The 27,592-nt window shown below is 48.6% G+C and overlaps 1 long non-coding RNA gene across 1 annotated transcript in view; it reads right to left on the bottom strand.

Moving 5' to 3' along the window:
• Positions 1 to 1,233: 1,233 nt before the first annotated feature.
• Positions 1,234 to 27,592, bottom strand: part of LOC138286766 (uncharacterized) — a 162,995-nt gene continuing 136,636 nt past the window's right edge. Inside the window, exon 3 of the long non-coding RNA XR_011202055.1 lies at positions 1,234 to 1,663. This is a non-coding gene — a long non-coding RNA (uncharacterized lncRNA). The remainder of the gene's footprint in view (positions 1,664 to 27,592) is intronic.

Consider the following 27,592-nt stretch of genomic DNA (forward strand, 5'->3'; position numbering starts at 1 on the left):
GGCAAATAGCGTCATTTTTTTGCGTGAACGCCTTCCTTGCGTTAATGAGATGCAAGGAAGGCGTTCCCGTCTAAAAAAATGACGGCGACGCAAATGCGTCGTATTTATACTCCCGGGCAAAAATCACGCCCGGGAGTGGTCGGGTCAAAAAACCCCGCATTTGCGCCACTTTTTAACGCCTGGGTCAGGGTAGGCGTTAAGGGGCCTGTGGGCTCAAAATGAGCCCACAGGTGCCCTCCCATGCCCCCAGGGACCCCCCCTGCCACCCTTGCCCACCCCAGGAGGACACCCAAGGATGGAGGGACCCATCCCAGGGACATTCAGGTAAGTTCAGGTAAGTATAATTTTTTATTTTTTTTAATTTTTTTTGCCTCAACCTGACTTGCCCCATTTTAAGACGCCCTAACTCCATTTTCCCTCTACGCCGGCGCTGCCTGGTCTACGTGGTTTTTTTCCACGCACACCAGGCAGCGCCGGTCTGCTAGCGCCGGCTAACGCCATTCCATAAATACGGCGCCCGCATGGCGCTTCAGAATGGCGTTAGACGGCGCTAAATTTTTTGACGCTAAACTGCGTTAGCGCAGTTTAGCGTCAAAAAGTATAAATATGGGCCCTTGAGCCCACAGGCCCCTTAACGCCTACCCTGACCCAGGCGTTAAAAAGTGGCACAAATGCGGGGTTTTTTGACCCGACCACTCCCGGGCGTGATTTTTGCCCGGGAGTATAAATACGACGCATTTGCGTCGCCGTCATTTTTTTAGACGGGAACGCCTTCCTTGCATCTCATTAACGCAAGGAAGGCGTTCACGCAAAAAAATGACGCTATTTGCCCATACTTTGGCGCTAGACGCGTCTAACGCCAAAGTATAAATATGGCGTTAGTTTTGCGCCGAATTTGCGTAAAAAAAAACGACGCTAATTCGGCGCAAACGGAGTATAAATACGGGCCTTTGAGTTACAAACCCATGCAAATCGTTATGTGCATTGGTTTTTAAATACCAGTAGAAGGCGTTGTGTAGGGATGTGTGAAAAAGTAACCCAAACCTGACGCAAACTCCTTGTAAATCTGGGCCACAGTGTTTTTAAGGCGTCTTGGTTAGTGGGTTTGCAGGTATGCAGTACCAGCAAAGCAAGGACAGTCACGAACGCACTTTCAATTCGGTAAATGCTTTGGAGACTATGATTTATGGTCTTTAAGCACTTTGACATAATAGCAGTACATGTTGTGCGTCATAAAATAAAACAATATTTATTATTTACAGAGTGAATCAATGCATTGTATTTTTTAGAATGTTAAGTTCAGAAAACATAGGTTCAATCAAGTAACCGACCTGCCTAAAATCACACAGAGTAATAGCAGATGAAGAGGGGTTCTCTCCAGAAAGTATGAGCTAGACCTGAGCCCTTAGCTCTGGTTCCAGGAGACTGCCCCAGGTGGAGTTACAGGGATGTACAAGCCGAGTGATATTTCCATGGTGATCCAGCATGGCTCGCCCCTCATTGGCCCATTTCACGAATCCACCCTCCAAATTGAACACTTTCAATGGTGTCCCCTGGATTTGGCCATCATCCTCTTGCTGCATCCTATTCAGAGTCTGGGCCATTAAAGACGATCTGTATCCAACAGTGCAATAGCAAAGTATGCGCATGCTCGGCTTGTAACCTGCAAGAAAACAGAGGTAGAATTGTGAGCGAAAAACAGGAATGTTGAGCTGCAGTTAACTAAGGGTATGGATGGCGACAGGGACATGGATGGCAATGGGGGGGAGGGGATTAACAGAATATTAACTGTGTGTGCATACACAAACCAGTTGCAAACCTTTTTTTCACCTGATTTGCATTCAGAGATTTACTCTATACGTTATATGGGTGAGGCAGGTTTGCATTTCTGTACCTGAAATTATATTCTCTCAGTGGAGTAAAAAATGTGCCTGTGCACATTTCTGCAAAACTTTCCCTTGTGGACCTCTTAAAAGTCAGAAATCATTCGAAACCATGAGCATAAACCTTTGATGCCTACCTACGTGGTTTTTAAATACCATTTTGTGAATTGGTCCCATGGCTCTGTTTATAGTTGGTCTAATATTTTCCAATCTCACTAAAATGGAAAGTCAGAGTCCATTTGATCAAAGTCATTCTTGGTGGAGACCATTTGCCAAGAGGCACGTCTTGGGGAGTTATCAACCCTCCTCTACTTGGGGACATTGTTTCTGAAAACATCAAACTAATACCTGCAAGGTTTCCTCACAGGCAACAGATTTTCTGAAAATGTCCGTCTAGGTGCAAAAATGCTCACTGAAAAGGCAGCCTGTCATGCACTCTGTGAGTCAATGTACCCTTAATGACCACAGAGACAGGCAATTCTTGTTGTCAACAATAGGAATTATGACTGGCTTCAAGTTCAGTGATGGAGTTAGCATATACATTCATGAGCTCTGTCACCACCCCCTTCTCCTATCCATTTGAAAAGTCAGAATAGGGCCTTTATCCGTAGCCATGGACTGCATTCTGAGAAATCTGATTGGCTGCCCTACTCTCAATATTTCAATAAATGAGCTACTCTCTAAAGATACTGATTGATGGCTCATTTTTATTTATGCCACCTGCAGCTCAACTTAAAACTTCTTTACATAACATTCCTGCATACAGTTGTGGGGGAAGGCAATAAATTCCTATCAATGGTTCTCTTCTTTTGTTGTCTTCTTGCAGTATTCATTCAGAACATCAGAGATGTGATACAAATGTAAGTGAACTTGCACTAAGCTCAAAAAATTTTAGGGAGACTTACATTTTGATAGCAACTCACTTTCCAAAATTACCTCCAGCAATCTGTGTGATACTAGAGACCGAACTATAAAGTAGTCTACTGAAAGAATGGTTAATTTAAAGTAATCCAAGTTAAGCACCAAACAATGAGTAGCCAAAAAATAAAAACAGTATTCGCAAACCCAATAGATCTCATGTTTAGGATGCCAGAGCCAAGCTGCTGGCTTTGACAATATTTGCATAGAAGTAAAAGAAATACGACAATTCAAATTACTGGAGGAAAAGCAAACACATATTTTATATCTCAATTACTTTTCACTCAGCAAACTGAAAGAATTTAAAAAGAATAAGGACGTGTCAGAATGTAAAGGAAAATGCTTGGAGGCCTAATTTCATTTCCACAGGAATCAGCCATCTGATGCTCTGCACCTAGCCCAGGGAGCAGATTTATTGGCCTCGAGGACACCAGGTGATGGGGTGAGTCCAGCAAATGGCCCTTTTCCCAGAGTCAAGAAAGCCTTTGTATGTTAAAGCTTATGCTTTAGTGTGACATGTGGAATGTAGAACATAACTTAAAGTCTGCTTTTCAACCATACCCCAGAAAATATATCACTGTTGCTGTGCTTTTACAAACAAGCTGGTAGGTATGGAGATCAACACGGTGCGGGGGCTATTTGAGGAAAAAAGCAGCACATGAGGGAGAGAGTTTGCAAACACATGCTCTCTCACACAGTGATGAATGAAAAGAAAAAAGTAGCTCCTTAAATATGAGCAGTGGAAGGATACGAGTAAGCCAATCAGGTCAAGGTCAAAGTCAGCTTTATTCGATTATAATAAAAACCACCATAAAAGCGAAAACACTTGAATGAATACACTTTTCATGATCATAAAACATTAAACGTAAAAGCATTTAAATTGATTAACATAATTACTATGTAAACATATTTTTGCTTGAAACTTGAAATACTACAGCTAATCAATTTCAGTTGTCCCAAAAACAATAGTGCTGGGCAGCACTGTTTAAAGTTAAGGTCACGTAAGATAATGAAGGGATGCGCAGTGTAAAGAGAGCAGAAAAAACATAAAAGTGCAAAGTGCATCACCTGGAAATACCATCACAAGGGCAATAGGTCAGAACCACTGACTTGTCATGACAGACAGGAAAAGTGATTAAGTGATAACAAAATGCCTAATTTAAAACGTGTTAAAACAAATATATGCTGTTGGTTGTGTATAGCAGGTAAGTATGGCTGAATGCCATCCCTGACCAGTGTCAACCGATTATTAATGACACTAGTTTTAACCATTTCCGTGGAGAATCTTAGATCTTCTAGAAAAGATAGACATTGATGTTTCAGATCGTTTCTGCTGATACTATGTAAAATGTCAGGTGAGTTGAAGTATTCAATATGACCCATCTTCACACACAGATTTGTGTAACAGATTTAATCCAGGAAAACGCTCGAGAGCTGCTCAGATTTAGACAGTCATTAAGGATCAACTGGTTTAAATTAGTAAAATCAGTTGTCCATACTTTGTGTCAAAGTAAAATTGGCTGAATGTTAATCAAATCAGATGAAAACGGGGCGCCAAATTCAGTGACACAGAAAAGTTGAACAACTAACTGGTACAGTCAAAAGATCCCTCAAGAAGGCACTCTCCAGTGACTGGTGCTGGGTGATGTTATTTAGGCCCCAGGAGCGGCTTGCAGTGTTTATGGGGTGGGTGGCGTGTGGCAGGGGAAAAGGAATTAATAATTTTTTTTTTTTAAACTGATTTGCCGCCGCTGCCGCCGTCACCACCGCACCACCGCACCACCCCTCTGCCGTCACTGCAGCTGCAGGCACAGGCTCCCAGCCTGCCCTGCAGCCAATCCGAATGCTGCTGTCATGATGCTGGCAGCATGACAACAGCGTTCAGATTGGCTGGAGCGCCAAGTCAGGCACTCCAAGGCAGAGTGGGAGTTTCTGCCTGCTGTCTCCATCCCGGCAACACAGTACTGGGTTGGAGAGAGCCCAGTGTTCATGTGTGTTTGGCCGGCCCGAGACGGGGGCCAAACATACATGAGCACTGAGGGGGAGTGCACTTCCCCTCCATGCTTGTCACAGCCCATGGCTCCACCCATAGTTTGTTATCATTTTATTGTAAAAGTTTGGCAGCTGCTGTTGGCGGGGGGAGGAGCCACCCCTGTTAGGCCCCAGACACCCGCCCCGTATTGGGTCACAGATAGGCATTTAGGCCCTCATTACAACTTTGACGGGCGGCGGAGGCCGCCCGCCAAAGTTGCGCCGCAGGAATACCGCACCGCGGTCTGAAGACCGCGGCCGGCATTCTGAGTTTCCTGCTGGGCGGGCGGGCGGCCGCCCGCCAGCCCAGCGGGAAACAACCTTCCCACGAGGACGCCGGCTCGGAATCGAGCCGGCGGAGTGGGAAGGTGCGACGGGTGCAGTGGCACCCGTCGCGTATTTCACTGTCTGCAATGCAGACAGTGAAATACAAAGTGGGGCCCTCTTACGGGGGCCCCTGCAGTGCCCATGCCATTGGCATGGGCACTGCAGGGGCCCCCAGGGGCCCCGCGACACCCCCTACCGCTATCCTGTTCCTGGCGGGCGAACCGCCAGGAACAGGATGGCGGTAGGGGGTGTCAGAATCCCCTCGGCGGCGCAGCGAGCTGCGCCGCCTTGGAGGATTCAAAGGGGCAGCGGGAAACTGGCGGGAGACCGCCAGTTTCCCCTTTCTGACCGCGGCCAAACCGCAGCGGTCAGAATGCCCTGCGGGGCACCGCCGGCCTGTCGGCGGTGCCTCCGCGTCCAGCGGCCCTGGCGGTTACAAACCGCCAGGGTCGTAATGAGGGCCTTAGTATTATAAATAAGTAACATTTCACTGAGTAGTTTGTTACCTGGCTTGGTAGCAAAGTTAAGCTGTGCAGAAATCGATTTGCTAAAATTTTGTTTTCTAGTATCAACTGCTGAGGACCATGAGCCGCAATCATCAAATAAAATGCCCAGGTAACAAAAAGTTGGGGTGACACTTATTTTAACATTATTTACTCTGAAGTCGCAGCACTTCCGAATTTGCCTTGCACACTTCATTACGAAGGTTTTGCCTATATTGACCATCAGACCAAGATCAGATATGTAGCTGAGAAAGCGGTAAGTAGCTGCTGCAACCCCAGCAGTGTGCAAGACATTAATACAGCATCGTCGGCACAGAGCAAGCATTTTATGGGTCTGTCGACGATCTGGGGGGCATCACTACAGGTACTACTAAGTACAGAGTCTAACTTATTGAAGTACATGGTAAATAAAAAGAGCGCAAGTACGAAGCCCTGTCTGACCCCTCTCGCTGGTGTATTTACCCCCTGTTAGAAATGGGGTTTCGGGTTGGCTAGGGTATGCACCTCAGCCAGGCAGAACTTACCCACTCTAGTCAGGGCAAGGGAGTTACACGTCCAAGATAACCCCTGCTCACCCCCTTGGTAGCTTGGCACGAGCAGTCAGGCTTAACCCGGAGGCAATGCGTAAAGCGTTTGCACAACACACACATACATGTGACGCAATATCCCCACCACAAAGGAAACACAACACCAGATTATATGAAAATACACTGTATTGTACACAACGTAATTATTAGACCAACATCACATAACAGTACTATCCTGCTACCTTAGCAGTTGTCAGAACACGTTACACATTAGTTACTCTGCAAACTAGCAGTAGTCATCACACATAACACACAGGTTACTCAGTATTCTGCAGCATAAGCAGTAGTCAGGAAACACGTTATCACATTAGCACACTTGTCATAAGAATATCATAAAACGCCCATAGTAGGAACATTAGAAAACCTATGGCAAGTTAAGCAAACATATTAGCAAGTCATGCCCATAAAAGGAACATGTGCACACATATGTAAACACATCATAGGACAGGCAGGCAATATAACATAATTACAAAGTCTGTAAAAAGAACTTTAAATCAACGTTACATTAGTCCGTTTTAAAGTACCTGAAAAATGATGAAAAGGCACCTCCAGTGCCTAAAACAAAGAAGAAAGGGGCCCCCAGCGCTCCTCTGCGCAATGAGGGGGCCTCCTTGGAACCTTGGGGAAGAGGGGGGCGGCACGCACCCCCTCGGTATTGCTGTGGGGTCCCTCCTGGGGCCCGCGATCACTGGGGGCTCCCCCGGGCCTCCACCGGCCCTCCTGTGGGGGGCCCAGGTCGCCCAATCCTTTTAGGAAGGAGGGGGGCGCCACGCACCCCCTCCAATTCAAATGCGGGCCCCTCCTGGGGCCCGCAACCTTTGTGGGGCCCCCCGGCCTTGTCTGGCTCTCCTCAATAGGGGGGGAGCCCAGAAAAATCAGTGCTGGCCCACACAAGGGCCAAGCTGTGGACCGGCGGTGCGGGCGAGCCTCCGATGAGGCTCCCGTCCCGGCCGCTCGGTCAAGGGAATTTGACCGGGCCCCTCCTGGGGCCCGCGATCAGGGCGCGGCCCACACGAGGGTTGCAGTGGGAGGCAGGCACCCAAGTAGGTGCCTGCTTGTGCCCCGGGGGCGCTCCCTAGAGCGAACCTCGCCCCGGGGGCACTCTAGGAGCGCGTCGCTCCGATATTTTAGTGTGAAGATGCCCCGGGGGCACGGAGAGGAGCGCGCCGGCTCCTCTCTTCCTCCTGGGGCTACCAACAGCGCGCTCCGACGCGCTTGAGGTATTTAAAGGGGCCCTGCTGCGGCGGTGATTTTCTTGACACAGAAACGCGCTCCAGGAAGCGCGAGGGCACCATTTGAAGCCCGGGCTGCGGCGGTGATTTTCTTTGGTCCAAGAAAAGCGCTTTCAAAGCGCGCTAGCACCTCAGCAGCTTCACCCATTTAAAAGAAGCCTTTTTCCCTTAAAACATCCTGGGCAAGGATGTAAAAGATCGTTGCAGGGGTCAGGGGCCACAGCACCCTGCCCCTGGGAACAACTAAGCAAGAAGGAGCACAGGGCTGGTGGGCCCAGCTACAGGCCAGCACAAGGGGTGCAGATGGTGGCAGTTCCTCCTAGTGACCAGGCAGGTCACAGGTCAGCACAGCAGCAGCAGTCCATGGCGGTTTCCTGGTGAGTCCATTCATCAGCGTTCTGTGTCCAGTTCCAAGTTCCAAGAATGTTCAAATTGTGGGGAAAATTCCCCTGTACTTATAGTCAGTTCTTACAGTGTTTTACAATGGTAGGGAGAGGAGGTTCCAGCCAGTTACAACTGGTTCTGGGAGTGCCCCCTCTCTCCTTTCAGCACAGGCTCCAAACATCAGTGGGGGGTTAACGACCCTATTGTGTGAGACCAGGGCACAGTCTTTACAAATGCAGGTGTGCCCCGCCTCCCCCTTCTCTCAGCCCAGGAAGACTATTCAGTATGCAGATGCACCTCAGTGTGTACAGGCTGTCTGAAAAGTATGCACAAAGCCACAACTGTCACTCTGCCCAGACGTGGATTGGAGTCAAGCTGCAAAACACCAGAATTATAAGCACAGATAAATGCGCACTTTCTAGAAGTGGCATTTCTGTGATAGTAATAAAAAATACACCCACACCAGTAAGCAGTATTTATTATCACCATCACAACCATACCAAACACGCCTACGCTACCCCTCATAAATCAGACAATACCCCTTACACATAAGGCAGGGCATTTCTAATGCAATCCTATGAGAAGGCAGCACTCACAGCAGTGAGACACCAAGTTAGGCTGTTTGTCACTACTAGGACAGGCCATGCAATATGGCAAATGTCCTGCCTTTCTACATACATGGCACCCTGCCCATAGGGCTAGCTAGGGCGTACTTTAGGGTGACTTACATGTAGTAAAAGGGGAGTTCTGGGCCTGTCAAGTAAATTTAGATGCCAGGTCCCTGTGGCAGAAAACTGCGCGCACAGGCCCTGCGCTAGCTGGCCTGAGACAGGTTTGAAAGTCTACTTCAGTGGGTGGCGCAAGAAGCGCTGCAGGCCCACTAGTAGTATTTAATTTACAGGCCCTGGGTATAGAGATACCACTGTACAAGGGACTTATAGGTAAATTAAATATGCCAATTAGGTATAAGCCAATCATACCAACTTTAGATGGGAGAGCACCTGCACTTTAGCACTGGTCAGCAGTGATAAAGTGCTCAGAGTCCTAGAGCCAACAGCGAGAGGTCAGAAAAACCAGGAGGAAGGAGGCAAAAAGACTAGGGATGACCATGCGTATGGCCAAAAGTCCAACACAACCCCCTACCAGCCAAAAGCCAGGGGAGAACAATCAATACCTTGATGTACTTCCCTGATTGGGGCGATAGAACAAGGACCCAGGCCCACAACAGTAGGGGCATGTTCCAGTTCTACACCTTCCTGACTCCACTGGGATCTCTCTGTCAATGCGTCCCAGGCAGCCTAGACCAACCCACGGGGATTCTCTAGCTGCCAATGGCCAGAACCAGGCCCCAGGCCATCTAGGAGCCTCTGGTCTCTGAAACCATAATGAGTGGGGGGCGGTAGCCCCAGGTGCAAAGCAACCTGTCTCCACTCCATTTCCGATCAGTTCAGGGGCTCTACCCTGCCACTGATCCACCAACCTAGGGTCCGCACCCATAGGTTCTACAGGGGCTAGAGGCGAGGCTCTCCTCCCTCTACCCCTCCTTCTAGGATCCCGCCCTCCTCTCCTAGGAGGGGTATCACCAGAATCCACACTTGCCAGGGTGCTGGGTACAGCAGCCCTGCACAACTTTCTCACCAGCCCAGGATCACTACCTGGCGACTGACCACCCAACCTAGAGACGACACCCTTGGGTTGCACTGGGGTCCGGGGTGGGCTTCCCCCTCCCTGAACCCCACTTCCAGAGTCCTGCGTCTCGCCACCTCGGGAGAAGCCACCAGAAGTTTCACACGGGGGGGTGAGCACACTAACCGCCACCCCAACCAGATCAGAGTTTACCCCCTGAACCTGTCTATCAAGTCCAGGGACGACACCCTTAGACTGGACCATTGCCCAGCGAACCAGGACTTACTTGGGAGCACACCTACCCCCTACCAGATCAGAGCTTACCCCCTGAATCTGGCAATCCAACCCAGAGTCACTACCCTGCAGTTGAACCACTGCCTGGCGCACCAGGACTTTCTTGGGAGCACACCTACTCCCCATCAGGTCAGAGTTTACCCCCTGAACCTGATCATCCAACCCAGAGTCACCACCCTGCGGTTGAATCATTGCCTGGCGCACCAGGACTTCCTGGGGGGCACACCTACCCCCCACCAGGGAAACACTTTCCCCAAGGGCCACACAAGAGTCTGGCTGGCGCTGGTCTCCTGACCTCTGCCCATCTGACAGAGTCTGGATTCCCCCCAGCCCAGAAATGGTCTCACCAAGGTCATTCCTGGGGGGCTCTGCTCTCAGAGCTGACCCCTGACCCTCCAGGTTCTCCACTGGGGCCCGCAGCCCCCTCTCAACCCTATGCCTGGATTTCCGCCTCCTCCGCTGTAGAGCGAGACTACCAGACACCAGGACCGGCGGAACGCTATCACCAGTCACCCGCCTAAGTCCTAATGACAAAAGGGGATCCTTCTGAACAGCTGGCCCTACGGCACAGGTTAGGCTCACCTCCTGGCGTTCACTCATGGAACCTTCAGGGGCCTGGGACGGTATCTTGGGCACCTTGGGCCTCAGCCCAGCCCCATTCCCTCTCCTCAGAGACGGGACATGGGGTCCCTCACCCATCCCAGTCCACTGGGACCTACCTGGGACACTCCATTCCTTTCCCACCACACCTTGTTGGGAAACACCTAGACCACTCTCATTAGGAACACCCCCTAATGTCACACCAGACCCTCTGGTACGCAACCAGAAGTCTGCCTCCTTTGCGAGCTCCCTGGGGTCAGAGAGCTCACACACTGACAAGTGTTGGCGTAACTCTGAAAAACAACAACGAAACAGGTGCTCTCTGAGAATCAGATTAAACAGCCCTTCAAAATTGTTTACTGTGCTACCCTTCACCCATCCATCTAGTGCAATGCAGCAATCCTCCACAAACTCCTCCCAAGACTGGTGGGACAGTTTCTTACCACCCCTAAACCTTTTTCTGTATTCCTCAGGGGAAAAACCATACTTCACAATCAGTGCGTTCTTCACAGCGGAGTACCCCTCCCTGTCACTCTCTTCTAGAGTCAGTAGGGCATCCCTCCCCTCCTCAGGAATAAAACTCCCTAGGCCAGTTCCCCAATCCTTCTCAGGGATCCTGCGCTCTACCAGAGCCTTCTCATATTCCTTTAACCACTGACGTATGTCACCCCCCTCTTGGAACCTAGGTACCAGATCTATGGGTATGTGAGGAACATCTTTGCTACAGCACTGTACATTGCTGCCACCACTGGACTCCACCTGCAGCGCTGGTGAGTCCAGAACCTTCAGACTGCGCTCTAGAGCGAGTCTTTCTCTGGCAAAGGCCCTCTCTGCCTCTGCCATTCTCTCCTGTACTAAGGCCTTCTCTACCTCAGCCCTTCTCTCCTCAACAGCTAGGCGCGCTAACTGCAACTTCAGGTCCCTCTCTTCCCGCCTATCTCTTAGCTCATCAGGCGTCAAGGAATGAGAGGTAGCCCTGCTTCTTACACTGGACCCAGCAAGGGACTCCCTATCACTGGGGCCTTCCCTGTCAACTGGCGTCCCCAACCGGTCATTCTCACCCTCCTGATCAGTCTCTCTACCACTCTCTAGGGATGAGGTCTGGGAGCCCTCCCATTGGGAACCCTCGCTACACTCAGGATCCTCTGGGTACCCCCTACGCACACTCCCTCCCTGGGTAAATGTCACAAACCTTTCAAAGAAATTCAGAGATCTCCTGAGGTCCCCTTCTACAGGCAGCCCTCTCTCTCTACAGAACCCCTCTAATTCCCCCTGCGTGTAAAACGGCAGGTCCTCTAAATCAAAGGTAAGCCCCATCTTGAAAAGGTACAAATAACTCAACTGTGACAACCACAATACCCAAGCGTGAGAACTGAAAACAGGTAAAATGACCAAAGAGAGAAAGTTAAGAGAAGCCAAACATGTGATGGTCTAAACTAAATCCTTATAGTGAAATAATGAGTCACAATGGTATTGTGCAAGCGCAAGTCCTATCCTCACCGCTGACTTCCAATGTTAGAAATGGGGTTTCGGGTTGGCTAGGGTATGCACCTCAGCCAGGCAGAACTTACCCACTCTAGTCAGGGCAAGGGAGTTACACGTCCAAGATAACCCCTGCTCACCCCCTTGGTAGCTTGGCACGAGCAGTCAGGCTTAACCCGGAGGCAATGCGTAAAGCGTTTGCACAACACACACATACATGTGACGCAATATCCCCACCACAAAGGAAACACAACACCAGATTATATGAAAATACACTGTATTGTACACAACGTAATTATTAGACCAACATCACATAACAGTACTATCCTGCTACCTTAGCAGTTGTCAAAACACGTTACACATTAGTTACTCTGCAAACTAGCAGTAGTCATCACACATAACACACAGGTTACTCAGTATTCTGCAGCATAAGCAGTAGTCAGGAAACACGTTATCACATTAGCACACTTGTCATAAGAATATCATAAAACGCCCATAGTAGGAACATTAGAAAACCTATGGCAAGTTAAGCAAACATATTAGCAAGTCATGCCCATAAAAGGAACATGTGCACACATATATAAACACATCATAGGACAGGCAGGCAATATAACATAATTACAAAGTCTGTAAAAAGAACTTTAAATCAACGTTACATTAGTCCGTTTTAAAGTACCTGAAAAATGATGAAAAGGCACCTCCAGTGCCTAAAACAAAGAAGAAAGGGGCCCCCAGCGCTCCTCTGCGCAATGAGGGGGCCTCCTTGGAACCTTGGGGAAGAGGGGGGCGGCACGCACCCCCTCGGTATTGCTGTGGGGTCCCTCCTGGGGCCCGCGATCACTGGGGGCTCCCCCGGGCCTCCACCGGCCCTCCTGTGGGGGGCCCAGGTCGCCCAATCCTTTTAGGAAGGAGGGGGGCGCCACGCACCCCCTCCAATTCAAATGCGGGCCCCTCCTGGGGCCCGCAACCTTTGTGGGGCCCCCCGGCCTTGTCTGGCTCTCCTCAATAGGGGGGGAGCCCAGAAAAATCAGTGCTGGCCCACACAAGGGCCAAACTGTGGACCGGCGGTGCGGGCGAGCCTCCGATGAGGCTCCCGTCCCGGCCGCTCGGTCAAGGGAATTTGACCGGGCCCCTCCTGGGGCCCGCGATCAGGGCGCGGCCCACACGAGGGTTGCAGTGGGAGGCAGGCACCCAAGTAGGTGCCTGCTTGTGCCCCGGGGGCGCTCCCTAGAGCGAACCTCGCCCCGGGGGCACTCTAGGAGCGCGTCGCTCCGATATTTTAGTGTGAAGATGCCCCGGGGGCACGGAGAGGAGCGCGCCGGCTCCTCTCTTCCTCCTGGGGCTACCAACAGCGCGCTCCGATGCGCTTGAGGTATTTAAAGGGGCCCTGCTGCGGCGGTGATTTTCTTGACACAGAAACGCGCTCCAGGAAGCGCGAGGGCACCATTTGAAGCCCGGGCTGCGGCGGTGATTTTCTTTGGTCCAAGAAAAGCGCTTTCAAAGCGCGCTAGCACCTCAGCAGCTTCACCCATTTAAAAGAAGCCTTTTTCCCTTAAAACATCCTGGGCAAGGATGTAAAAGATCGTTGCAGGGGTCAGGGGCCACAGCACCCGGCCCCTGGGAACAACTAAGCAAGAAGGAGCACAGGGCTGGTGGGCCCAGCTACAGGCCAGCACAAGGGGTGCAGATGGTGGCAGTTCCTCCTAGTGACCAGGCAGGTCACAGGTCAGCACAGCAGCAGCAGTCCATGGCGGTTTCCTGGTGAGTCCATTCATCAGCGTTCTGTGTCCAGTTCCAAGTTCCAAGAATGTTCAAATTGTGGGGAAAATTCCCCTGTACTTATAGTCAGTTCTTACAGTGTTTTACAATGGTAGGGAGAGGAGGTTCCAGCCAGTTACAACTGGTTCTGGGAGTGCCCCCTCTCTCCTTTCAGCACAGGCTCCAAACATCAGTGGGGGGTTAACGACCCTATTGTGTGAGACCAGGGCACAGTCTTTACAAATGCAGGTGTGCCCCGCCTCCCCCTTCTCTCAGCCCAGGAAGACTATTCAGTATGCAGATGCACCTCAGTGTGTACAGGCTGTCTGAAAAGTATGCACAAAGCCACAACTGTCACTCTGCCCAGACGTGGATTGGAGTCAAGCTGCAAAACACCAGAATTATAAGCACAGATAAATGCGCACTTTCTAGAAGTGGCATTTCTGTGATAGTAATAAAGAATACACCCACACCAGTAAGCAGTATTTATTATCACCATCACAACCATACCAAACACGCCTACGCTACCCCTCATAAATCAGACAATACCCCTTACACATAAGGCAGGGCATTTCTAATGCAATCCTATGAGAAGGCAGCACTCACAGCAGTGAGACACCAAGTTAGGCTGTTTGTCACTACTAGGACAGGCCATGCAATATGGCAAATGTCCTGCCTTTCTACATACATGGCACCCTGCCCATAGGGCTAGCTAGGGCGTACTTTAGGGTGACTTACATGTAGTAAAAGGGGAGTTCTGGGCCTGTCAAGTAAATTTAGATGCCAGGTCCCTGTGGCAGAAAACTGTGCGCACAGGCCCTGCGCTAGCTGGCCTGAGACAGGTTTGAAAGTCTACTTCAGTGGGTGGCGCAAGAAGCGCTGCAGGCCCACTAGTAGTATTTAATTTACAGGCCCTGGGTATAGAGATACCACTGTACAAGGGACTTATAGGTAAATTAAATATGCCAATTAGGTATAAGCCAATCATACCAAATTTAGATGGGAGAGCACCTGCACTTTAGCACTGGTCAGCAGTGATAAAGTGCTCAGAGTCCTAGAGCCAACAGCGAGAGGTCAGAAAAACCAGGAGGAAGGAGGCAAAAAGACTAGGGATGACCATGCGTATGGCCAAAAGTCCAACACCCCCAAGCCCAAAGTGTACTCTGGTCTTACCGCCAGAGTAAATATCTCTAAGGAGGGCGATGATAGGAGGATCCACCACTAATTCTGCTAAAATGGCTCATAATTTACTATGGGGAACACAATCAAATGCACTTGATAAATTGACAAATGCTAAGAACAGGTGGTCTTTCATCATAACTATATTTGCCAAGGAGTAAATTGAGGTTTCAGACCATTTCAGAAGCCAAACTGAAAGTCCGTGAGACTATTGTTGGAATCTGCCCGCTCTTCAAGTCGATTCATCAGGATTCTCCCTGTCACTTTGACCAAAGAACAGAGACGGGATATGGGGCGATAACAAGTGGGGTCGGAACTGTCACCTTTCTTGATAATTGGTACAATAGTGGCCTCTGACCAGGTTTTAAGGGTACCAGAACAACAACAAACCCATAATACCTTAGTTAAAAGAGGGCCCCAAAAGTGTCATTGTGCTTTAACAGGTCAGTAGGGATGCAGTCATGGTTAGGGCCTTTACCACCCTTACTCTCAGCTATGGCCTTCTTAATTTCATTCAGGAAAAAAACACAGGTTGGTAGAACCAAAAGACGTAGATTCATTGGAAGGGTGATCAAATCCTTCGAGCGGCTGGCTAGGGTTAGAATAAATCTTGGTAAAGTGGGAAATCCACTCGGACTTGTTAACTGCTGCCTCCAGTTTTGGTGTACGGTCATCCTACTCGCCAAAAGGTAAAAATATCTTAGAGACACTAGCTTCAATCAGTGATTTCCATGCCTGTCGTTTAAAAAGAAATTCTGTGTTTCAATGCTAAGTTATACTCTAGCCTGCATCTTTTCACCTTCAAGGTGCAACGAGGCAATTTATGAAGAGCCCCATTAAATGTGTGTGAGTTTTGGAGCAGTTTCATCCAAGCACCGGTGTTTAGTCTGAGAATGTGTACTAGTTAACGTGGCTCTAATACCACTACGAGTCTTGGTGTCAGTGTTGCTAGAGGAGATGTTCAGACAGGTGTTGAACGCTTCCCAGTTAGCGGTGACTAATCTGTCTAAGAATGTTTTTTGAATTAACCAATTACTAGCACAAAGAAGTGACAATGTGGGCTGTTAGTACGGAGTTATCAATGATATAATCGACCTGGGTATTTCTACCACTAGAATTCAATGTAATCTTAATGCTCTGTGGAAAATGATCACTCATACAGAGAGAGTGAGTCTTAAAACCACCAATGACATGCTGACAATTAGCAGAACATCAGATATAGTCAATAACAGAATTGAGTCCACCACCAAAGACAGTCAGATTGAAAGGAACGCAGGGGGAACACAGTTCATTGGAAAAACCAAGGTTACATTTTTATACGCCAATCAAAAGGATTGCAAAGGATCTATAAGAGGCTTATGGTCCAAGCGAGGGAAAAACACAAGAAGAAGGCACACCACTGATAAAGAACTAAGGGCCTTATTTATACTTTTTGGTGCAAAACTGCACTAAGGCAGTTTTGCCCCAAAAAGTTTTGCACCGGCTTGCACCATTTTTTAGCACCAGCTGGGCACCATATTTATGGAATGGTGCAAGCCGGTGCAAAGGGTAGGCTAGCTTAAAAAAAAAATTACATTAGGCAGTTTTGAGTCAAAATAAATGATTCTGAGCAGATTAGCATCATTTTTTGACGCTAAGGGGCGTATTTATACTCTGTTTGCAATGAATTAGCGTCATTTTTTTTTTACTCTAATTCAGTGCAAAACTAACTCCATATTTATACTTTGGTGCTAGACCCGTCTAGCACCAAATTTATGGAGTTAAAGTCATTTTTTGGAAGTGGAAACCTACCTTGCCTTAATGAGATGCAAGGTAGGCGTTTCCGTGCAAAAAAATGACTCTATGGCCTTAACACCATATTTATACTCCCATGTAAAAATGGTGCAAAGGAGGGAGGAAGGGTCAAAAAATGGGGCAAAGCTTGCTTTGCCCCATTTTTTAAGACCTGGGTCAGGGCAGGTCTTAGAGGACCTGTGGCCCTATTTCCATGGTGGAACACCATGGAATAAGCCCAGAGGTGCCCTCCCTAGGCCCTAGGGGCACCCCCACCCACACTAGAGGGACTGCGAGGATGGGGGACCCCATCCCAGGTAAGTACAGGTAAGTGCATTTTATTTTTGAAAGTGCCATAGGGGGCCCTGAAATGGGCCCCCATATGTGGCACCGGGTGCAATGGCCATGCCCAGGGGACCCCTGTCCTCTGTGCTGGCCACTGGGGTGGTGGGCATGACTCCTGCCTTTCCTAAGGCAGGAGTCATGTGGCATGGTAGGTTTAGCACCATAAAATGACGCTAATCTGGTTAGAGTCATTTATTTTTACTCTAACCTGCCTAAAGCCATTTTTTGGTGCTAAACCCTCTTCTTCTATACTGCCAGCCCCACCCGACTAAAGTCATTTTTTAAAACTCTAGCCTACCCTTTGCACCGGCTTGCACCATTCCATAAATATGGTGCCCGGCTGGTGCACAGAAATGGTGCAAGCCGGTGCTCAACTTTTTGGTGCAAAACTGAGTTAGTGCAGTTTTGCAGCAAAAAGTATAAATAAGGGCCAATATTTTGTAAGTTTGCGCCACTTTTGTGTCATAAAATGACGTTGATGCAGTGCAAAAAAAGTTTAAATAAGGGCCTTGGTGCTAGATGGGTCTAGCACCAAAGTATAAATATGGAGTTAGTTTTGCACCGAATTAGAGTTAAAAAAAATGACACTAATTCGGTGCAAACAGAGTATAAATACGCCGCAGAGTATAAATATGCCCCTAAATATGGTGTTAAGGCCATAGAGTCATTTTTTGCACGGGAACGCCTACCTTGAATCTCATTAAGGCAAAGTAGGACTCCACTTTCAAAAAATGACTTTAACTCCATAAATTTGGTGCTAGAGGGGTCTAGCACCAAAGTATAAATATGGAGTTAGTTTTGCACCGAATTAGAGTAAAAAAAAATGACACTAATTTGGTGCAAACAGAGTATAAATATGCCCCTAAGGCCCATACTTATACTTTTTTAGCGCCGCATTTGCGTCATATTTTGATGCAAAATCGGCGCAAACTTACAAAATATTGGCCCACATTTATACTTTTTTAGTGTCACGTTTGCGTCGCTTTTTGACGCAAAAGCGGCGCAAACTTACAAAGTACAATTGTATTTTGTACGTTTGAGCCGCTTTTGCTTAAAAAAACACGCAAATGCGGCACTAAAAAAGTATAAATATGGGCCATAATTGTGTTTTGTAAGGTTGCGCCGCTTTTGCATCAAAAAATGACGCAAACGCGGCACTAAAAAAGTATAAATATGGGCCATAATTGTGTTTTGTAAATTTGCGCCGCTTTTGCGTCAAAAAATGACGCAAATGCGGCGCTAAAAAAGTATAAATCTGGGCCTAAGTAACTAAGAGTGACAATAAAGTCAACCAACAGTAAACAATGGGTGGGCTTGAGCTTACAATAGCTGTTTCACTATCAGACAGCTTGCACTGGCTGGTAGGCTTGACCATAAAAGGTTCATTTAACAGTTTCTTTGAAAATAATGATTTTATTAAACAACAGTAACTATGTGGAAGGTAGTTGCTGTAATGCAGCTTAATAAATCTATAAAATACATACACAAATATACAAATTATTTATTATAATGGACAGTGCAGTGTACACAGGATCTGCCTGAAACACTGAAAAGTTGCTTTGAAACACGGTAAGTGTAGCCTATGTGGAAGGCATGCTAGACTCATCCTTTCACCTTTCTGAGAACTGTGGCTATGGGTAAAAGGGACAGATTTCAGGGGCATTTCCTTAAAGACCAGTGCCTCTCCCAGTTTCAGCACTATCCTCAGTTTCCTCCATGAAGACCCGGCTATCCTTTCACCACCGTTATTTGCCCCGCTGCACTCTTGACATGGGGCCTACTCACCTACTACAGGTAACTTCAGAACCTTCCCTGCCACTGCCTCTTATCTGAATGTGCATGCCATGTGTTCTCTTGTACTAGGTATTAGGTTAGCCTTAAAATTCTCTGTTGCGCCTTGAAGTAGGGCCCACAATAATGGATACCACTGAGGTTAAGCAGAATGTATGTATATTATTCAAGTGTCTTCAGTCTACAATAAACATTGAGCTCCCCAAACATTTTCTTAAAACAGGAAAAATCACCTTAAACTAAAAGTCTGGATAATTGATGTTGTGTCAAGGGAAGTATGGGGGTGTTTTATTCATGTTATGTTGCATAATTTTAAAATACACTTATTAAGCGCATGTTTAACAATAGTTTCTTGGTGCTCAGGAGCAGTATTGAAACTATGCAAAGCCAATGTACCATAATAAGGAATTGAGACGTATAAGCTTCCTTAAACAGCCTTGTCTTAAGCCCTTGCCTGACTTTCAAGTAATCAGACTGGAGGGGTACTGTTAAAGGCAGGGAGTTCACATTTTAGGAGCTCGTACAGAGAACCTAACACCGCCCATTCATTGCCTCTTGAAGTTTGGAATAGTCAACGGATTAGTGGAGGAGGAGTGTAGTTTCGTAGCTGGCAAGTATTTAAAAAATCTAGTTTATAGAAATTGAGGGCCCTTACCCCAAAAAGCCTTGAAGATGATGCAATAGGCTTTGAAAGTAATCCTTTGTTCCAATGGAGCAAAACCAAGATGTAATTAGTGCCCTAACCACCAAGATTAAGGCATCATTAGTGAAGTACCTGGAAATCTTTTAGATTTTTCTAACAGTCAGGAAACAGGTTGAAATCACAAAACCAGTCTGAGGTTTCAAGATGAGCTCACTGTCAATGATGATGGCCAAACCTTTTGCTGATGTTTTAGAGAGAGGGTGATACCCCCATTTTAGAAGGCCAGACAGATGAGGGCCAGGTGTAAATTTTGTTATTCAATATGACAATTTCGGTCTTGGCATTAAGATTTAAGAAATTACAACCTTTTCAGTCCCTGATAAAGCGTATGTTAGAATGGAAGTTTCTCTGGGTCTCAAGGGAACTATTCAATCTGAAAAGTAATTGAAAGTCAATGGCGTAGTTATATACCTTACAATTCATGTCACTTAAGGAATGAATGAGGGATTTAATGAAGATGTTAAATGAATGTGGTGATACAGAGGAGCCTGAGAGACCCCACAATCCAATTTAGCCACAGTAGCCTTAGAAGGACCCAAGATGACAGTCTTAAAAACAATCTCATCCAATCAAGGGCTGGGCCTTAAAGTCCAGAAGCCTCCACACGGTCCACCAGGGAATTGTGGTCCATCGCGCTGAAGGCTGCTGACAAGGCCAAGAGGACTAATTCAGAAGTGAGACCTTTGTCTTTGTCTTTGCACTTGACATCCACTACTGACATGACTACTAAATCAGTGCCATGAGCGGGGTGAAGCCCACATTGGCACAAATTCAGGAATTGTAAGTTTTTGAAATGTAAACAGAGAATCTAAGCCACATAGGCTTCTAATATTTTCTTGGTTTTGATTTTATCAATACAATATGTATTTATCATATTACAAACCTCTTGGGTAGGAGCTAATGGCATGGACAATCTAGCTGGTTTAGAGAGTTCAACCACGGTTACAAAAATGTCCTTAAATTTGTAAGAGGACTGCAATATTTTATTGGTCAAAAAGAAGTCTTTGAGTGCAGTAGTAGAGCTTTGTAGTCCTTCAGAACCTTTTAAGAAAGAGCTTTTTATCGCTGGCATAATTTACATGCCATTTCCAATACAACTAGTGCAGCTTCAATTTAGGGAGTTTCAGTTAATCAGAAAACCACTGGGAAGATTCGGTTCATTTGATCATTTTAGTTTCATGCAAGGGAGTATGTTTATTAGTGGCCTTTAGTAACCAAAGGGAGACTTCTTTTACCATGAACATCTTGACCGCAACCACGGACGGTGTGGATGAAAGCTGAACAGAAGCGGTCCTTGTCTATACCTGACCAAAGGAGAGCATACTTATTAATTCTGAATTTAGTGTTACGCTGTTGAAGACCATCCAGGTTAAATGTAATGAGGGAATGATCGGACCAAGGGCAGGGAAGAACTTTTAAGCTTGTAAGTAGGAGATCTGCTGTCAAAACTTGGTCAACAATATGGCCTTTCACATACGCAGGTGTAGACAAATGTTGTACAAGGTTAAGACTAGTTAAGAAGTCCATGAACTCACAAGACTTCTGGCATCTATTGTCATCAGTTACCCCATAGTTAAAATCTTCAATAACAATGGGTTTTGCATGATCTACTAAAAGGGAGAAATTGTCTTGTAAGATTGCTGGGGACATTTCGCTCTTTTTGTCTAGGTTCCTCGTGCATGATGGGCCCAGGCAAGAAATATGAATGGTAAAAAGCCTGCTGTAAATATGGAGGATCTTCTGACATCCATACACCTGCGGTGCTGTGGTGTATGGCCCAGAGGTCAAAGGTTTCCAATGGCAAAAGCAGCTGATGCTCAACTGTGAGAACCCTGTTTGTTCCCTCACCTCTTCATGAGGCAGAAAGCCTGTGTGTTTAGTGGACGAGCAACCCTTAGAAAAAAATGAAGCAACTATGACTCCCTAAATGTCCACCTATGTCCCTCTGTTGAGCAAACATCCACATTCACATTCACATTCCACTATCCCTGTAATCTAGATGTTAGACCTGACAGCCTTAGGGTGGTCACCCTTAACTTGTTGCCTGACTCCGTCCACTTTTTTGGACACTGTTTTTGCTGGTTTTAGAATTCTGCGCACTTTACCACTGCTAACCAGTGCTAAAGTGCATATGCTCTCTCCCTTAAAACAGGGTGACATTGGTTCATACCCAGTTGGCTTATTTAATCCTTGTAAGTCCCCAGTAAAGTGCACTACACGGTGCCCAGGGACTGTAGAATAAATGCTACTAGTGGGCCTGCAGCACTGAATATGCCACCCACCTAAGTAACCCCTTAACCATGCCTCGGGCCTGCCACTGCAAGGCCTGTGTGTGCAGTTTCACTGCCACTTCGACTTGGTATTTGAAAGTACTTGCCTAGCCTTAAAACTCCCCTTTTTCTACATATGCCACCCCAAGGTAGGGCCTAGGTAACCCATAGGGCAGGGTGCTCTGCATTTAAATCCTTCTGTGCCTTACAAATCACATCTGGCTAGGTTAGTTGACAGCGCCCTTGTGAATTTCACTCAGACAACCCCAAACACAGGATGCTCAGTCACACCTGCACAGATCTGCAAACTGAATGGGTCTCACTGGGCTGGGAGGGCAGAGGGCCTGACACTTACATGTCGAAGGACAGTGGCCTTCCCTCACACAATGGACTGCCAACCCCCTACTGGGACCCTGGCAGACAGGATGGAACTGAAAGTGGACCTTGTGCACTTCTAAGTCACTCTTTGGAGTCTCCCGCACTTAAAAGGCACATTTGCGTATATAAACGGGGTCACTGACCCTACCAACTCAGACACTTCTTGACAAGATACCTACTGGGAAAGGAACTCTGAACCAGAACCTGCAACATGCTAAAAAAGCTGCCTGGCTGCCCAAAGGACTCACCTGACTGCTTTGCTGTAAAGGACTGCTACCTTGCTGTTGCCCTACTGCCTTGCTGCCCTCTGGCTCTGCTAAGAAGTGCTCTCCAAGGGCTTGGATTGAGCTTGCCTCCTGTTTCCCAAAAAACTTTGTCCCTCATTACGACACTGGCGGTCGGTGATAAAGTGGCAGTGATACTGCCAACAGGCTGGTTGCAACTACTGCCAAATTATGACCATGGCGGTGATATCCCCAAAAGACAGCCAATGTACCACACCGACCGCCAGGGCAGAAACTACAGCCACCACAGCGGTAGCCGCCTACAGCCAGGCAGAACGCAAAGTTTCGCCCACCATATTATGACATGGCAATCCACCACCTCTTCCTGGGCGGTACCAACGCCATCAAAGGCCTGGCCGAAACAGAGCCCAGAAGTCAAAGGACTCACCATTGGAGACACAGGAAAGAAACACGCCGCCATGGAACCAGAACTGCAAGTCTTTCCGATGATTTCTATGTTATGCTCCACCACGAATACCAACGCCAGCGAAGACGATGAGGGTGAGTACAGCCACCTAGCACACAAGGGAGGGTGGGAGGAAAAAGAGAGTGACACACACACGCACAACACACACCCCATACACACACACCATACACACAACCAGCTGCACAAGAAAACAATTTATTCCCGAAAATTGGCTAAATAATGCAAGGACAACAGGAATTGACTAAAGTGATTGTAATAAGAGCAACATCAAAAATAATAAGTCAATGTGGCAATGCAACAGATATGTACAAATGTACAAAAAAGGGACACTGCCCAGTCCACAGTTCACAGGGTCCAAATGGCCACAGGGCAAAGTCCAAGGCCCCACTCGATTCCTGCACCAATACGGAGAGAACACTGCAGGGGCATCAGTTGGCAAATAGGCAGGCACCTCAGGGGGTGAGGGGGGCACCTCAGCCAGATGCGGAAACAAGACCACTGGTTCTGGAGGGGGCAGCATGCCCTGTGCTTGGTCCTGGGGAGTGCAAGGCCACAATATCTGGAGTGGGTGACTTGCCCACTGGTTCTGGAGGGGGCAACATGCCCTGTGCTTGGTCCTGGGGAGTTCAAGGCCACAGTCTCTCAAGTGGGTGACTTGCCCACTGGTTCTGGAGGGGGCAACATGCCATATGCTTGGTCCTGGGGAGCGCAAGGCCACAGTCTCTCAAGTGGGTGACTTGCCCACTGGTTCTGGAGGGGGCAACATGCCCTGTGCTCTGTCCTAGGGAGTGCAAGGCCACAGTCTCTCGAGTGGGTGACTTGCCCACTGGTTCTGGTAGTAGCAGGCCGCACAGCAGCCCATGGAGGCTGGATCATATGTCGTCCTCCGGCGGTGAATACCAGCACCGCCGGCATAGATCACCATTGGCCACTGTACCCCATAAGGCCCAATATTAACCAATGAGGAATTGCACGGTGGTTCCCGACCGCCTCCTGCCACGGCGCACAACGTCAGCGGCATTACCTCACTTTCACCTGTCCCTCCACACAGGACAGGCGAATGCCATTTCAGAGGGGGGCAGGCCTATGGAATAATGCTGCGACACAGGATAAATAGGCACATACTTGACAAATCACACTGTCCCATAACATGGTTACAGATTGCAGACTACTGTTGTTGCTCCATATTTCAGTTTGTGACAGTCTCCTCACTCTTTTGTCCCTTAGATACCTACCGCTGCGGATGAATAGGAGATGAAGACATACCCCAGTGTACAGACCCCTGGTGGACTTGGCTACACTGGAAGACAGGCACATAATACTCACCTATAAACCGGACAGGGCCACAATCACAGAGCTGTGTGCCCAATTGGAGCCTGACCTGATATCTGCTATCCGTCATCCCACTGGGATCCCCCCTCTTGTGCAAGTGCTATCAGTTCTCCATTTCCTGGCAACTGGTTCTTTCCAAATGGCAGTGAGCTTGGCAGCAGGAATGTCATGGCCAATGTTCTCAATAGTGCTGACAAGAGTGTTGTCTGCCCTGATAAAACACATTTGCAGCTGCATTGCATTCGCCCAGGTTGAAGATTTGGCCACTGTGAAGGCCAGATTCTATGCAATGAGACATATCCCCAATATCATAGGGGCGATTGACGGAACACATTATGCATTTGTCCCCCACCAGCCAGAACGAACAGGTGTTCATGAATCATAAGACTTTCCACTCTATGAATGTGCAGATGGTGTGCTTTGCGGACAAGTACATCTCCCACGTCAATGCTAAGTGTCCTGGGTCGGTGCATGATGCCTTTGTCCTAAGGAATAGCAGCATCCCAAATGTGATGGCCCAACTACAGAGGCACAGGGTGTGGCTAATAGGGGAGCCCTGGTTCCCACCCAGTATATGTTGTTGTATGCCTAGGGTGTTGGCCATATGGGATAGTGTGTGGATACATGTTGTCCCTCAATATTTGCAGGTGACTCTGGTTACCCAAACCTATCATGGCTGCTGACCCCTGTGAGGAATGCCAGGACAAGTGCAGAAGAACGTTATAATGAGGCACATGGGCGAACCAGAAGGATAATTGAAAGGACCTTTGGGCTCCTGAAGGCCAGGTTCCGGTGCCTCCATCTAACAGGTGGATCCCTGTGCTACTCACCCAAGAAGGTCTGCCAGATAGTGGTGGCATGCTGCATGTTGCACAACCTGGCCCTCAGATGCCATGTCCCTTTTCTGCAGGACAAGGAGAATGTAGATGCCCCTATGCAAGCAGTGAACCCTGTGGACAGTGAGGATGAGGAGGAAGAGGATGAGGATGTGGACAACAGAACATCTGTAATCCATCAGTACTTCCAATGACACACAGGTGAGACAGTGCAACTTGACATTTCAATGACTTTGGTTGTATTCTGTGTGGCATTGGCATGCTGGTATTTCCCACTTCTATGCCCACTTACTGTTCCCTCTGGCTATTGATTTTGCAGATGTTGGTGATTTGACAAATACTCACAACAGCCAGCTACTGGTCATTAATTCTATTCTCCTTCCATGTACAGTTCATTTGCAATGGTTGTTCATGTTTCAAACAATACATATTTGAGATACATGGCATACTCAAAATCGATTTATATCAAAGGGTGTTTATTATAGTGCTAATATATAGAGGGGAAAGTGCAATGGGATGGGGTGATGATGGAGCAAAGTCCAGGGTATTGTTTCAGTCAGTTTGTAGCACAGGTGCATTGTCCAAGGGGACATAGGAAGGGGAGCAATGGCAGATCAAGGGGGACAGGGTGAATGAATGAGACACAAGGGGGACAATCAGGAGAGTCTCATTTCCTGGTGGGGGTCTTGGCAAGTATCTCTGGCTTCTGTCTGGATTGCAGGGAACGTTTGTGGGGCGGTTCACCTTCTGCTGGGAGAGGGGTGCTGTGGGCCTGTGAGTCCTGTGGCGGGGCCTCCTGGCCACACTAGCGGCAGCAGAAGTGGAAGGCTGTTCAGATGACTGGCTAGTGGCAGGGCACCGCTGGTGTGACACTGCCTCCCTCATAATGTTAGCCATGTCTGCACGCACCCCTGCTATGGAGATCAGGGTGCTGTTGATGGCCTGCAGATCCTCCCTGATCCCCTGGTACTGTCCCTCCTGCAGCCGCCTGTTCTCCTGCACGTCTTGTCTTGGGAAAGTTGATAGGCTCCCAGGATCTCAAAGAGCGCCTCCTGGAGAGTCACTTCCATGGGCCTGTCCTCCCCCTGGCGCACAGCACTCCTCCCAGTGTCCCTGTTGGCCTGTGCCTCTGTCCCCTGAACGGTGTGCCCACTGACACTGACCCCAGGTCCCTTATTGTCTTGGGTATGAGGTGTGGCCTGGGGTCCCTGTACAGGTGGGCACACTGCTGATTGACATGTCCTGGGGACAGAGGTTTGGGGATGCTGGGTGGGTGCTGTGATGTTGGTTCCTGATGAGGGAGGCTCTGTGGTGTCTGTGACTGGGCTTGGGTAATCGGCTGTCCAGTGATCCCTTATGGGCCAGGTTGATCGTCCAGATCATGAAGACCAGAGTTACTGTCATCACTGTGGGCTTCTTCAGCTGGGGGCCTGGATAGTGCTGGCACCTCCTCTCCGGTGACATTGGCTGGGGCACCTGTGGGGATGTAATTGGTGTGTTATGGTTAATGTGTATGACATATTGTACATCCCTGGCTTCCACTCTATGGTTGGTGTTGCCCTGACAGCTTTTACTTGAGTATGTTGGTGTATGGTGGGATTATTAGTTTCCCTATGCTTTGCATGCTTAGTGATGAGTGTCCATGCAGGGCTATGAGGGGTGTCCATGCACTGGTACAGCATGCAGGGCTTGGCATCAGAATTGAAGAGACGTGATGGCGGAGTGTGTGAGATGTAGTGGAGTGATGGGAGTGAGGGTATGTGATGGCATACAGGTAGGGGGGTGATCAATCAATTAATCAATCACTGCATTTGTAAAGCGCGCTACATACCCGCAAGGGTCTCAAGGCGCTGGGGAGGGGGGCTACTGGTCGAAGAGCCAGGTCTTGAGGAGTCTTCTGAAGGCCAGCAGGTCCTGGGTCTGTCATAGGATGGTGGGGAGAGTGTTCCAGGTCTTGGCGGCGAGGTAGGAGAAGGATCTGCCGCCGGCGGTGGTTTTTCAGATGCGGGGGACTGTGGCGAGGGAGAGGTTGGCTGAGCGGAGGCTTCGGGTGGGGGTGTGGAAGCTGAGTTGGTTGTTGAGGTAGGTGGGTCCGGTGTTGTGCAGTGCTTTGTGTGCGTGGATCAGGAGCTTGAAGGTGATCCTTTTGTTGACGGGGAGCCAGTGCAGGCCTCTCAGGTGGAGTGTGATGTGGCTGCGGCGGGGAACATCGAGGATGAGTCGGGCCGAGGCGTTGTGGATGCGTTGGAGTCGTCTCAGGAGCTTGTTTGTAGTTCCTGAGTAGAGGGCGTTCCCGTAGTCGAGTCTGTTGGTGATGAGGGCCTGGGTAACGTTTTTTCTCGTGTCGAGGGGGATCCATTTGAAGATCCTGCAGAGCATACGGAGGGTGTTGAAGCAGGACGCGGAGACGGCGTTGACTTGCCTGGTCATGGAGAGAGTGGAGTCGAGGATGACCCCCAGGTTGCATGCGTGGTCCGTGGGTTCCGGGGCTGTGCCTAGAGACGTGGGCCACCAAGAGTCGTCCCAGGCTGATGGGGTGGGTCCGAGAATGAGGACCTCCGTCTTGTCTGAGTTCAGCTTCAGTCTGCTGTCCTTCATCCAGTCGGCTATGGCCTTCATTCCTCGGTGGAGGTTAGCTTTGGCAGTGTG

The sequence above is a fragment of the Pleurodeles waltl genome, chromosome 3_2, assembly GCF_031143425.1.
Source record: "Pleurodeles waltl isolate 20211129_DDA chromosome 3_2, aPleWal1.hap1.20221129, whole genome shotgun sequence".
NCBI lineage: Eukaryota > Metazoa > Chordata > Amphibia > Caudata > Salamandridae > Pleurodeles > Pleurodeles waltl.